We start from the raw sequence: 13,558 nt of genomic DNA on the forward strand, positions 1-13,558 counted from the left end.
CCGTATTTAGACTTGGGGTTGCTAAAACTTCATTGAACCCAGACTAATGAAATTCTTGTTTTGTAGGTTGGCACTTCCTTAAGGCATAGGACCCACCTAATCTTTTTAGCTCAACAAAATTAAAATACCTGCTGTGCAAAGTTAAAAATAATTAAGAGTCAAGACTCAACATAACTGGTCAATTAAATGAATAACTAAAACGTAATGTATATATTACATTGTTTTTGTGTAGCTATAGTAAGGGATGGTCCTTCATCATGGCTGTCATTTCTTGTCAGTATATCTGATGTGACCCCAGACGACCCAAAATTTGATGAATAGTAGTAGGGACTTGACTCAAGATACACAGCTGGTTCACTATATGTATGTGACATTGTTTTTTTTGTTTTAGCTAAATGGCAGGTTAATGATGAGTCATGGTGGTACTGGTATTATTACTGGCACTTTTTCTTCCTCTACTATTTAATCTGACTCCTACTACAGTTATAATAATGTACTTAGGCTTTTGATTATGAAGGTTTCTAAGCTATTCCCTTTACTTTAGGTTTTTTACCCCTGCAGTTTGTCTGCCAGCTGTTTGTCCGACGCTGCTGAGGCAACATGAGTTAAGGTGTTATGAGTAAGAAGTTTCAGCGACAACCCTTTGGGTAATAAGACAATGACACAGATCCTAGTCTATCTCTGGATTGAGGACAGATGACTATAATTGTTCTTTATCTCTTAGGGACAGCTTGGCTCGACCCGCTTTCAATCATCATGGTGACACCAAAGAGAAACAAAAACACACAGGGGTCAGGGCACGGGGAGCATGACTTGCAAGTGCCGCTATGCTAACACAGTTATGGTTAAACTCAGCTTAATGTCCTGCTTTAGAAAATGTGTATTACCAAAGATAAAATATAATATGACACATGCATAACAGAGATTCAAACATCCAATACATACATACAGTGTTGTGTACTTAAAGGGGTACACCAGGTGTGAGGCAGTTACAGTTTATGCACATACATACATAATGAGCACCACACTAGAAACCACCACAGGTAAGTGTGAGGGCGACCTAGCAAACTACAAAGAGGAAATTCTCTCCGACTATAAAATCAAAACACTGAAAATGGCACATCAGTTTGAGTGTATCCATCACCGTGACATTCACTAGCTATCTTGCCTCTGAAGATAACATATGTACATGCCATTTTCCAGCATGGCTCTTTGTGAATTTAGAAAGTTCAGCTACACTATAGGCCAACAGAAGCACCTCATCGCAAAATGATTGGGGTCTATTTTCATGAATCAGTGTCACAAAGCAGGGTGAATGAATCAACACTCAAATCAACACATGGCATGGCAACTTTTGGTTACTTTATGGTGCTAAATCTGTGCTGCACTCAGTAAAACTGTGGGATTAGTATGCAAACGTTATCAGCCATTGTGATAGGAGCTCAGTGCACGAAAGCACTCTGTCGCTTTAATGATAGGAGGTTTAGAATATCTGGCACCATAAATTCAATTACCATGGGAGGAGATAACATATTGGCTTACTGTACCATGTGGCTCTTGTCCGAGGAAAACCCAGTGTAAGTAATGGCTCAATGATATTAGGTGAGAAGCCAAACAGAACCAGCGGCAGTAACTAGAGAACAGGGACATCTATAAACCTCTCCCTGACATCAATAGTTCTGCTTACTCAATCTCCTCTCTGTGCTTTATGGCACCTGCAGATGTCAGCAACAAGCCTTGCTTGAGGGACCTCTATCAGTCAAATTGTTATTTGTTGCAAACAACTGATGCACAGAGTTTTTTAGAGTTGGCAACCCTGGATTCTAAATAATATTTAACAAGGTATATTATTCAAGGTCGGAATATAGTTACTACAGGTAACAATGAGGTTTGTGAAGCCGTCTTTGTTTCAGTACACGGTCTTCAGTTTGCAAACACAGGTGCACACACATACACAAGCACACGAGTGGTGGAATGTAACTAAGTACATCAACTCAAAGAATGTATTTCAGTACAGTATGCTAGTTTGTACCTCTAATCCACTACATATTGGGGACAAATATTGTACTCTTTTTACTCCACTACATTTATTTGGCAGCTTTAGCTACGACTTACTTAGCAGATTCAGATTGTAAATACAAAATATAAGGCAACTAATAAATTATAATATATTATTATAGATTCAGCTACCCAGCAGTATCTAAAGTAGCTGAAATTGGCCCCACCTTTACCAGCTGCAACATTAGTGATGCTTACACATTAATGCATCACTGAAAAAAAGCCATTCTGCATAATGAGTATTTGTACTTCAGGTACTTTAAGTATATTTTGATGCTAATATTTATGTACTTTTATGTAAGTAAGATTTTAAATGCAGGTTAAATTAGTATATTTACACTATGGTACTACTACTTTTACTTAAGTAAAAGATCTCAATACTTCCACCACTGAAGCACACACACATTTTTGGCAGGAAATGGGAGCATATTTTGTCAAAAACTCGTGAAATATCAGGATCTCAATTCCCTGCATTGAATCACACCTTATGTCTCCTGTTTTATGTTATGAAAGGTGCTATATAAATAAAGTTTATAATTATTCTTAACCCTAATTGAACCTGGCAAGAAAAAATACTTTGGCTTTTTGAGAGTGCGTCAATTTTATGTTTCTTAGCTACATTTTGATCCTTTGGCTGTGCTGATTGTTGTGGCCTCCTGTGAAGCTCTTCTTGACAAATGTTGATATTACTAAAAAACGCATGATTGAGTTCCAGCTGGAAATAATAGTTCCACCTAACCTATCCTTCCTCCCCACAACTAGGTTAAATGAGCCATCAGACAATAGCATCATTTTTGTAGTTGCCACTGAACATAAAACAGGTTCAAAACAATTTAAAACTGCACAAAGTTATGTGGTATTACTATTCTTGCACGTCCATGCAAGCTCACACACGCCATACATACACGCACACACATATGCTCTCTTTCTCCCCATTCATCTTTATTTTCTCCTCTCAGCACATTGAAAATCACCTTCAGAGAGAGAGTGAGAGAGATGTCCAGCGTCTCATTTTCCCCACAGTGTTTATTTATTCACATCCTGAGTGAAAAGGGCCTCACAGAGCAACCTGTGGAGTTTCCTGCATAGCCTGTCAGACTGTTTAGAGCAAAATGCAGGAGAGATCTAAAGTCAGAGAGAGATAAAAAGATGGTGGACTTGGGAGTTATGGGAGAGAACATGAGAGTGAGGGAGTGTAAGAGCAAAAATCTCAGTGTGTGAGAGGGAGAGTCTATTAGAGAGAGACTCAGCAGAGTTTCCATCTAACTAGCTTTTGTGAATTATAACACCCCAAATAATGCTGATATTAATTTCTCAAAAAAAATCATTTTTTTTTCTTTTTCATATAGAAGTCAAAGATAAAAAGTGATGTGAAGGATGACTTGATTACAACATAGACTTGGCATGAGCAACCCACATTGTGTTGTTCAGTGTAGGCGCACAACAGCACAAAGGCAGCCTGGACATTCTGAATACCTGACCTTACAGAAATATCGACGGCATCTCCCATGAATGGGGTGCTTGTTTTATGTGTATGACCATTAGCTCCTACATTATTGTATTGTATGTCATGCAGTTTTTGTTCTTGGATATGGACAATATTGGCACAGACAAATAGATTCTTACAAGGAATATTTTTTTCCTCATGTTTATCGACATGCAGGAAATGCTTCAGCCTGCATACCTGACAACCTTGTACCTGATGGAAAAACACACAATTTAAGTCACATTTTTTATATCTGTGACATATTAAAAGTTTGCAAGAAAAGATTTTCTTGACATTTTGATAGAGGCATTGCTGGAATGAGAGAGCTACAGTTATAGTTTAAAGACATTAGGTAAGTGAAGGAGAGATGCGAACAGAGAATAAGGGAGAGAGTGCAAGCGGAAGAGAGAGGCAAAGAGAGCTGTGGGAGTGAGTGTAAGTGAGTGGGAGACTGAGAGCAGCAGAGGGAGATTTGTGAGAGAAGGCTACCGTACAGATAGAATGGGCAAGCCCAACTTTGCTGATGGCCAAAGCCTGAATGGGCTCAAACTGTTCCTGTCATTCATCTGTATTTACTTGCAAGTTAAGGGGCCATCCACACGGAAACGCTTTTTGGTGTAAACGCACGTTTTGCATCGTTTTGGCCGATCGTCCAAACAAATAGCGGTAAATGCACTGCCTGAAGACACTTTTTTGAAACCTGGTCCCAGGGTGAAAAAATTTGAAAACGCCGCCCTTGCGTCTTCGTTTGGACGGCGAAGCCGCATACTTGCGTGTCGATATTGAGCCAATTAGGGTTACTAGGGCTGTTTGGTTTCTTCTTCTACTGTCTGTTTGTATACAGCGCCCAAGCTTTATGCGCATGCTACACCTCTTCTCTGTTTTTGGTGAATTTCTGTAGCAGAAACAGCGGCACCTATAGGCCTGGAATATGAAGTGGCGTGTTGAGTCATTTACAAATGGATCTGTTTGGACGCAAACATTCTTGAAACAATGCCAGGGAAGATGGGGGGGAAAAAAAGATCGTTTTGGTACGTGTGGACATGGCCTAAGTCTGCCCATTCAGAATCTTAGGGAAAATCCTCACCAAATTGAAATGTTGAAGAGAAATACTCTTTTACATGGACTTTCCAGTTTATTAGACACAATCAAACATTTTAATTTCTTTTTTGTATATTTTCTATTTAGGCATGTGGCATATCGTTGTCGTATGCAATATGGTCAAGATCTCCAAGTTTCAAATGAGCTGCATTAAGATTTATGCAAGTAAATGCAAATGATTGACAGGGACATCTTGAGGTTGTTGGTGCTAATAATGGGCACAGTTGCCATTCCACACAAGTAATGAACATAGATGAACACAAAAGTACTAAACACAAAAGTTGGAAACATATGGAGTCATTTGTATTTATTGTTCATTGTGTAGTTATTATTATAAGCAATCTGTTAATCCTAACGTGCTTATGTGAAGCATTTCAATTTGTCAGGGAGATCAAGAAAGAAGGAAAAGGCCACATATAAGAAAAGAAAAGATCAGACTGAAAGCCAGGTAGGTGCATTTGAATTTAGATTTGCAGAGGCAGAGAAAACATCACAGAGATCTAGAAATAAAAATAGAAGTGTGAGAGAAGATGGAGGAGTTAGAGGGAACAGTATAGAGGTAAAAGGTAGAAATGTGATTCTAGGACGGATAATTTATTTTTTTCAAATCCCAAATAGAGGAATATTAAGGATGAAAGGGTGGAAGAGTAACAGCGTAAATACAAAAGGGGGAGGAGTGGGTGTGGGCAGTGAGATGAAAGGTTTTCAGGGGGGTATAAAAGAGAAGGCCACATCCAGGAAGAAGAAGCCAGAGAGGGAGCCAGAGAGCAAAGGGGTGGGGGGGCTGAGAAACAGATGGGCAGAAGGATGGGAGATATGGATGGGAAAAGGGAAGGGAAGGGGGGGGAGGTTGGAGAAGAGGCTGCCAGGAGTTAGTGTCGAAAGTTGGACTTCATTGAGATTCATTGCGTGGTGATGGCCATATTGATCCCCCCCTCCTCCTTTAGACATATTGCATATTGTCTTTTATCTCGAGGTCAGCTTATGAATGGAGCCCGATTTTTATGGTTTAAGGATGGGTCCATATATATATATTTTTTTTTTTTAAAGATTATTTTTTGGGGCTTTTCTGCCTTTATTTGATAGGACAGCTAGGTGAGAAAGGGGAGAGAGGGGGAAGACATGCAGGAACTCGTCACAGGTCGGATTCGAACCCTGGACCTCTGCGTCAAGGCATAAACCTCTCAGTATATGTGCGCCTGCTCTACCCACTGACCCAACCCGGCCACAGGATGGGTCCATCTAAATAGAACACTGACTCGTTGTCACTGTAATCATTCCTCCTCTCCGTACTGGCTGTGAAGCGACCCCTAATTAGTGCAACTCTTAAATGCAAAAATGTGTTCTAAAATTCACCTGAAGCTAAAATGATGGTTCAGCAGTCTGAGGTGGCCAAATCAAGTTGGTATCTTCCAGAATTATGGCTTTTTTTAGTTGCCAGATTCCCTCCTTGTGTTTTAGTGTTGCTCTCCTATAACATTGTCTGACTCATGATGGACATCCATGCAGTCTTCTGTCTTGTCAAAACCTGGTGCCTACATTACCCACAATGCAACTCAACTGCCGGCAGTTGGGTCGGATATTTGGATGTGTTTTGCTTGTAGCATCTAATATAGCCTTGAGTCGCTAGCCTCAAGCAGAGATGAGAAGGTCTGGTAAGCTCACTTCTTTCTAACTCCCAACCCCCAGATTTATTTCATTTTCAAACTTGTAGTCTTCAGCCCCAACTGACTCATGTGACATCACTTGAGGCAATTTATCAGACTTCACACAGCTCCCTCTGGAGCCACAAAAGGCTTTATACAACTTCTTTTCACACATGCAGTAGTACTCCACACGACCTGTAAACAGACTTTGATGTGTAAAATCAGTGGAGTTCAGCATCAATGTGCTTCAAAACAAAGTGCTTGTAAGATCATGGAAGAGTGTGTGTGAACCTTTCTGACATCAGAACTAATATGACTACGACAAACAAATTTGTCAAACTTCTTCACACAACTATAACTTTTTGTGTAAACACATTCCTTTGAGGACAGACTTTCCTTATTTTATTTTATTGGTTTATTTGATAGGGACCATGCATATTTATGAACATTGTTGTATAAAAACACCATGTAAATATGCCAGAATTAGTAAAAATAACTACTTTTCATCTGCAGTCCCTAGGCAGGCGACATAGGACTAACATAGAGACAGCCAGCAGTCATACAGCACTCATTCACTATAAATTAAAAGGTACACATAATGGTGACATATACATTGACAAAACAAACAAAACAAAACAAAAATACATGATGACAAAGACATTATTCATCCACCTCTATACTGCATTCAATTTAACAGTGAAAGTGTATGGGTGATGAAATGTGTGACAGTTAAAAGTGAGTGCATCTCTGGTTTTCTAGAAGCCACAGTTTTAAGTGAGTTTTAAAGGTGTTGAATGTAGGACACTCTCTTATTGGGAGGGGCAAGCTATTCCAGAGTTTACCTCCTATTATTGACAATGCGTTTTGTCCAAAAGTGGTGCGTCTAAATGGTATCACACAGTCCCCTTTTACAGAGGCCCGTGTACTACCTCCGCTTTCAAGTCTTTGAAAAAAGCCATGCAGCGGAGGGGGGGGGGCAAGATTATGTAACACTTTATATACCAAACAAGCATACTTGAAATGTATACAATTTTCAAAGCTTAAAAATGTATGTCTCTCTAAGATATCGCAATGGTGAAATGACAATACCTTTTTATCAAAAGTTTTTATGGCTTTCTTAAATAGAGATTCAATGCTTTTAAGAGTAGTTGTGCTAGTTAATGATAGTTAATGACCAGTTTGTAAAACAATACTCAATATGTGAAAAGATCATAGTATATAAGAACAACTTGGCAGCTTTGGTGTCAAAAAATGGCCTAACTTGTTTAAAATTCTGCAAATTAATTAAATAACTATTTGCCACCTTTTTTACATGACTTTTGAATGTTAGGGTGGAGTCATATATGACTCCTAGATACTTGAATTCATTAACAATATCAAGATCCTGTCCTCTAAGGAACACATTAGAATGTGACACCTTCATGTTTTGTTTGGTAAACGCCATACAATACCATACCATTTTTTGGTGTTTAGGTAGAGTCATCAATGTGAGCCATTGTAGATGTAAGTGTGGATGCTATCTCTTGGTAGTTCTTAGCATGTGTAAAGATTACAGCATCGTCTGCATACATCTGGGCATCAACGTTTTTACATGCCTCTGGCAGATCATTTATATACAGTGTAAACAGGATTGGACCAAGTATGGAGCCTTGGGGGACCCCTACTTAAGTGTGTGCTGTTGTATCCTTTTGTACAGCAGGCTTTTTGCCCCACCTTTCGACTGTGGCTACTTGGAGTACAAACACTTAGGCAGGTTCACACGGAAAGTAAAAGCTAGTTCATTTTAGCATGCTCCGGCCTTTACAGTGTAGTTGCTTTAGGAATGAATCACTTCACAGCCAGTGTGGAGAGGAGGAGTGATTACAGCCACCCAGTACTATCTTAACATATTATTAGTATTGTATAAAGACAAACTTAATACAATCTGAACCTATCTAAGACACAGCTACTGTGAGTGTAACAACACAGATTAATTCCTGCAGAGCAATACACTGATGGTATATTCGGTACCTTTTGATGTGTTTGACAATGTTGCAGAGCTTGGATTACTGCATGCATTCTCAGTGCCAACTTACGCTCACGGTGTGTGTGTATATATAGTTAGAGATGGAAAGAGAAAAGGAGAGGGGGAGGGATGGAGAGACAGAAACAGAGAGAGTAAGAGAGTGAGGTACAAGTCAGTATTTCATGGATGGCTGTGTTGCTATGGGAACAAGATGTGGGCTCCCTATTCCCAAAAAAGTGTCCTCCTTCCTTCCTCCCTTCCTTCTCTCTTTCATCACTTCATTTCTCTCTTCTTTTCCTTCACGGCATCCACAGCATCTACACCTCTCTCCTCCTCTTCCCTTTCCCCCATGATCACATCCCACATCATGCCTCCTCTCTCTCTCTCTCTCTCTCTCTCTCTCTCTCTCTCTCTCTCTCTCTCTCTCTCAATCTCTCACCCTCTTCATCATCCATCCTTTCCCCGCCCACTCATTTACCTCTCTCTCTCTCTCTCTCTCTCTCTCTCTCTCTCTCTCTCTCTCTCTCTCTCTCTCTCGCTGCCTATTCTCTTCCTCTCCTCTGCTTCACTCTTCCACATTTTCCCTCTCTGTCCTTCCCCTCTCTGTCTCTCTCTTTGCATCCCTCTTTCTCCTGTCTCTCTGATCCCTCTGTCTCTTTAACACTCACTTATATTCTATTCTTTTCTCGGTTGTCATGGCAATAGGCTGGGGGCGTGAGGGAGCGAGCGCGAGCAAGCGAGCGGGAGTGGGTGTTTCGGAAGTGACATCTCTTGGGCAGTAACCTTGTTTCCTGTGTGGTGGAGTTGGGGGCAGATTCAAGGCGCTAGCAGTGCAGCAACAGTGACGCCGTGTGGACGCTTTGGGTGAGCAATGGGGAACCCGGGACGTGCCGCGTGAGGGCTGGGTGAATGATCTGATAGGTGAGAATACTCTCTCTGCCTCTACCACTCTCTCTCTTTCTCTGTGTGACACACACACACACACACACACACTCCCCTCTCATCAAACATCTCTCCTTCATGGTTGAAGTGGACCCATTGTAGGGATCAAAGCTTTTGCCTAGATTGATACAGTCATTTGAGTATGGGAAGGGCAGTTTTTATTTTTTACATATTCACTGCTTTCGGTCTACACACAGACAACACCACACCTACATGTGGGCACACACATATACAGACAGACACATACATTTCTTTGCATTATAAGTTGAGCTGGTGATTGTAAATGTACACTTTTACACGTAAAGACATTATGACTACAGTGATTAGCAATTGAGTTTTTACTTCAGAAGCCTTATGTTTCAGCTCTGTTCGCTGATTGGACTGGTAAAGATTGGCCTGAGAAAACCCGCGAATATACCAAAACCTAGACGACATACTAAAGGAAAATGAAAATTGAGCGGAAGTATGTAAGAGGGCAGAGCCAGGCTACTGATCTGATGCATCAGATCGATATTAGGTATCGGCCCTGATGTGATTGATTCACATTAGATACAATTTCTTTGTCAATATCAATGTCGTTTCTTCAGTCACTACCTTCACTCAGTCATGGTGGGGCATTGGCATTTTAGTGCCATAGCAAGCCCTGGCCTCATGTTACCTTACATAAAAATTACTTGAATTTTACACACTGAAGTATACAGATTAAAAGTTTGGGAAAAAGAGGGCACTCATATCGGATTGGTACCCGGTATTGGCATGGTGGCGATGGTGGTGATGGCGCAGTGGATATCACACATGCCTTTGGTGTGGGAGATCTGGGTTTAATTCCCACCGCGATACATCAACCAATGTGTCCCTGAGCAAGACACTTAACCCATAGTTGCTCCAGAGGTGTGCGACCTCTGACATATATATATATATATATATATATATATATATATAGCAATTGTAAGTCACTTTGGATAAAAGCGTCAGCTAAATGACATGTAATGTAATGGCAGAGACCCTAGTGGAGGTATCTGAATCAGTATCGGGATAGGAAAAGCTGAATTGTTGCATACCTACTAAAAAGCTAGAGAGTTGCAGAATCAGCTGATGATTCTCTGTTGGTTCCTTTCTACAAGCGACCCCTTTTTACATTACACATCGACATTTGATCCATTCTCATCAAATGTAGAAATATTGATAAGTGGTGCATAAAATCATAAAATTGCATGTGGTGCATAAAAGCTCACACAACACAGCTTCATAAATGTGCTGGCAATTAACACAATAGTCGTCATGAGTTCAAAAGTCACAAATTCAAGTCCGAGGCAAATTCTGATAAGTCACAGGAGGTGCCACGTAGTACAAAAGTTCACCAGAAGTAATGTCTGTTTTATATTAAGCCCATTTTGATTCACTTTTTGTTTTCTGAAAAAAAAAAAAAAAAACTAAATGTCATTGCCACAACACTACAATCCACAGCCATCGGAAAGCAAGACTGTATATTAGTGACAGTGGTCAGACCGCCTATATTTTTGTTGAAAAATATGTGAAGACATATCTGTCCTCAGGCCTGTGTGAAATGAAGAATGGCATTCTGTTTCTGCATCGGATCATCCCTTTCCAATAGTTGGGAGAGCCGTGTTCTGCTGTTTGGGATGTGTGTACAGTCTGTCCAATACTCCACTTAGAATTACACAGCAGTAGTTAGAAGGAAGAGGAAAAGGGCCAGATTAACATCTTAAAATACAGATAAAACTAGAGATGCACGATTACAATTTTCTAGGCCGATTCCGTTTTTCATTGAGTTTGACCCGCCGATACCGATTTTAGCCGATTGATTTCATTTTTTCTAACCACTTTACAGCACACACAAATATTTATTTTCTTAAAAATATAACTGTTCTATTATTTTCTTTAATAGAACATTTTATATTTTGCATAGAACATAGAAAATGTTTTCAACAGATAATCGACCGCTATAAAATAGAACTATATAAATCACTCCTGGTGTGGAAAATTCACACACATCTAAAGTGCAATGCTATGGAAGAACCACTTCCTTCTTTTCACATCCAATATCTATCATTCTATATAAATATAAGAATGATTTCAGTGCTGTTCTTTGTTCTTTTCTCAAAGAAAAGCTTAACTCCAAGTCTTCCAGAAGACCGCTGTTCCCAGCAGCAGCAGCCATAAGCCCGCCCACCGACTCTATACACAATGTGATTGGTCTGACCAGAGTTTGGTTTTTCCAGCTTGCAAGCCAACGGAGAGTGCCTAGACCCCCCTGGCTGTAAATTATATTTGCTGCCGCTAGGGTGTGTCTAGATTTCTAGGCTACATTACACCCAATATAATTACAAAAAAACAAACTAGCCTTTACAACGTGATCATTAAAATAACATTTAGTAATCAGCTGTAACTGTAGCAACACAGATACAACTTATCTCCTACTCAAGTCTGAGACTACATTTACACGTGGCCGGCTATTTTCATAAACGGATATTTAGATCCTCTACGTTTTCAGAAAAGTGTTCGTTTACATGTACCGTATATATATGCTGTCAATGTCGTTAAGAGCATGCCACACCTGTAGGTGGCATTGTAACGAGAGGCTCAAGCCCACGTTAGCTAATCACAATCCCGAAAATAGCAACAGCAACGAATCACTTCCTCTTTCTCTCTCTTGGCTGCCTAAACCTCCGTTTGTCTCAGTTTACATTCAAACGTGCAAACAAGTTTTCCAAAATCTCCACTTTGGCCGGAGTTTTTAGAAATAATCGATTTCTGTGATAAAAACGGGGTTTTCGTGTAAATGAGAGGCCAAACCGCAGGAAAATATCTGCGTCTTCCCTTCGTGTAAACGGGGTATGACACCGCATCCGACTCCACCAGTAACCCTGAGTGATGGTAGTGTTAGGGTGAGGTCTGGACCCAAGAGCGAACACAGACTAGATGGGTGGAATTTGAAAACAGTTCTTTAATGTAAGTTCAGCCGAACAGAAATCTTGCAATTTAACTAAGGAGGGTGGTGATCCAAATGGAGTGGAGGAGAGGAGGTAGGCAAGGCAGACTTGAAAACACACAGGGCTGGTGGCGTGGCTGGAAGCGAAGATTAGTTACCACTTGGTAGACTGAAACGAACTGGCGCTGGTTGCCTGGATCACAGGAGTACTAGTGCTGGAGCTTGATTAGTAGATCACCTGCAGCTGTGCTGGAGAGCCAGGTGCCCTGGAGAAAGCCACGCCTGCCCACACACTCCCACACACACAGAAAACAAAAAAAAAGGAAACACACAGCCTGAGTCACGGACAGGCCGTGACAGGTAGCCTGTAATTGGCACAAATAAAGTCACATTTTTCACGATAGAGATACCTAATTAAAGCAGAGATCCAACAGAAGTGTCTGGTGTAGAGGTCTGTCTGCTGTAATGGCACGGTTGCTGTCTTTTTCATAGCTGAACAATTGGTCGCTGGTTGATTGCTCATACCAGCGTACAGTACTTCATCTTCAAGCTATTTGGGTATTAGTTGTGGTGGGAGCTGGTGAGATTGTTAGCGCTTTAAATTGCTCATGCTGGGTATTGAGTTTTGGAAGCCAGATGCCTCACCACCACCCTGTGAGGTAATCGTTGAGTAATAGGTATTGATCAACATACCTATCAACCCCCCACAGATATATTTAGTTAAGTTTGTGCAACGGAGCTGAGAAATTATACTGATTAGCTTTTAATGAAGGAAAGCCTGGTTTCTGAATGAAGATTATTATTACTATTATTTATTGTGCTAAATGCTCATGCCAATCCACTACCATGGCCAAGACTTATGTAAGGCTGATGAGGTGGAGTTTCTCCTTTGCAGCATATAGCAGAAGTTGAGAGCATGACCAATGTGCTTATTCAGCGAGAAGCCTCGTACTTCTGGGCCTCTGTGACCCTGCTGCTGACACTTGACATCCCCCCCCTTGACTCAGCACTGACAGCAGCCTACTGTACTTCACATATGCACCACTCTGACTCACAGCTTGTCAAAGTGCAGCACTGCATCTATTCTCACTGCCTTCCATATATTCATTCTCGACAAAATAACATCTGTATTCTGTCGGTATTTTTTTTCCGGTAATCCTTTCGAAAGCAATAATATGTAATACTGGTATAGCTGAAGTCATGGTAATGACATGTACACTGTGTGGTGCTTTCTTGCCTAGAAAGTAAGATGCTTTGGTTCACCATGCTTGCTGGAGTACATTATCTGCCCTGGGCGGCCCGGGATATTGCAAGCTTTATTTTTAGCTCTGTTTTGGAGCTCAGCGATGTGTATAAATCAACATTAG

The 13,558-nt window shown here is 40.7% G+C and overlaps 1 protein-coding gene across 12 annotated transcripts in view; it reads left to right on the forward strand.

Annotated features, from left to right (window-relative positions):
- The window catches only part of syngap1b (synaptic Ras GTPase activating protein 1b), a 157,238-nt gene that overhangs the window by 22,795 nt on the left and 120,885 nt on the right, over positions 1-13,558 (forward strand). Inside the window, exon 2 of one of the 12 annotated variants that reach the window (XM_036005896.1) lies at positions 9,002-9,217. The exons of the other annotated variants lie outside the window; for them this stretch is intronic. The gene's annotated coding sequence lies outside the window, so the exon portion shown is untranslated. The remainder of the gene's footprint in view (positions 1-9,001; positions 9,218-13,558) is intronic. 12 annotated transcript variants of the gene reach the window in all.

The sequence above is a fragment of the Sander lucioperca genome, chromosome 10, assembly GCF_008315115.2.
Source record: "Sander lucioperca isolate FBNREF2018 chromosome 10, SLUC_FBN_1.2, whole genome shotgun sequence".
In the NCBI taxonomy this organism is placed as follows: Eukaryota; Metazoa; Chordata; class Actinopteri; order Perciformes; family Percidae; genus Sander; species Sander lucioperca.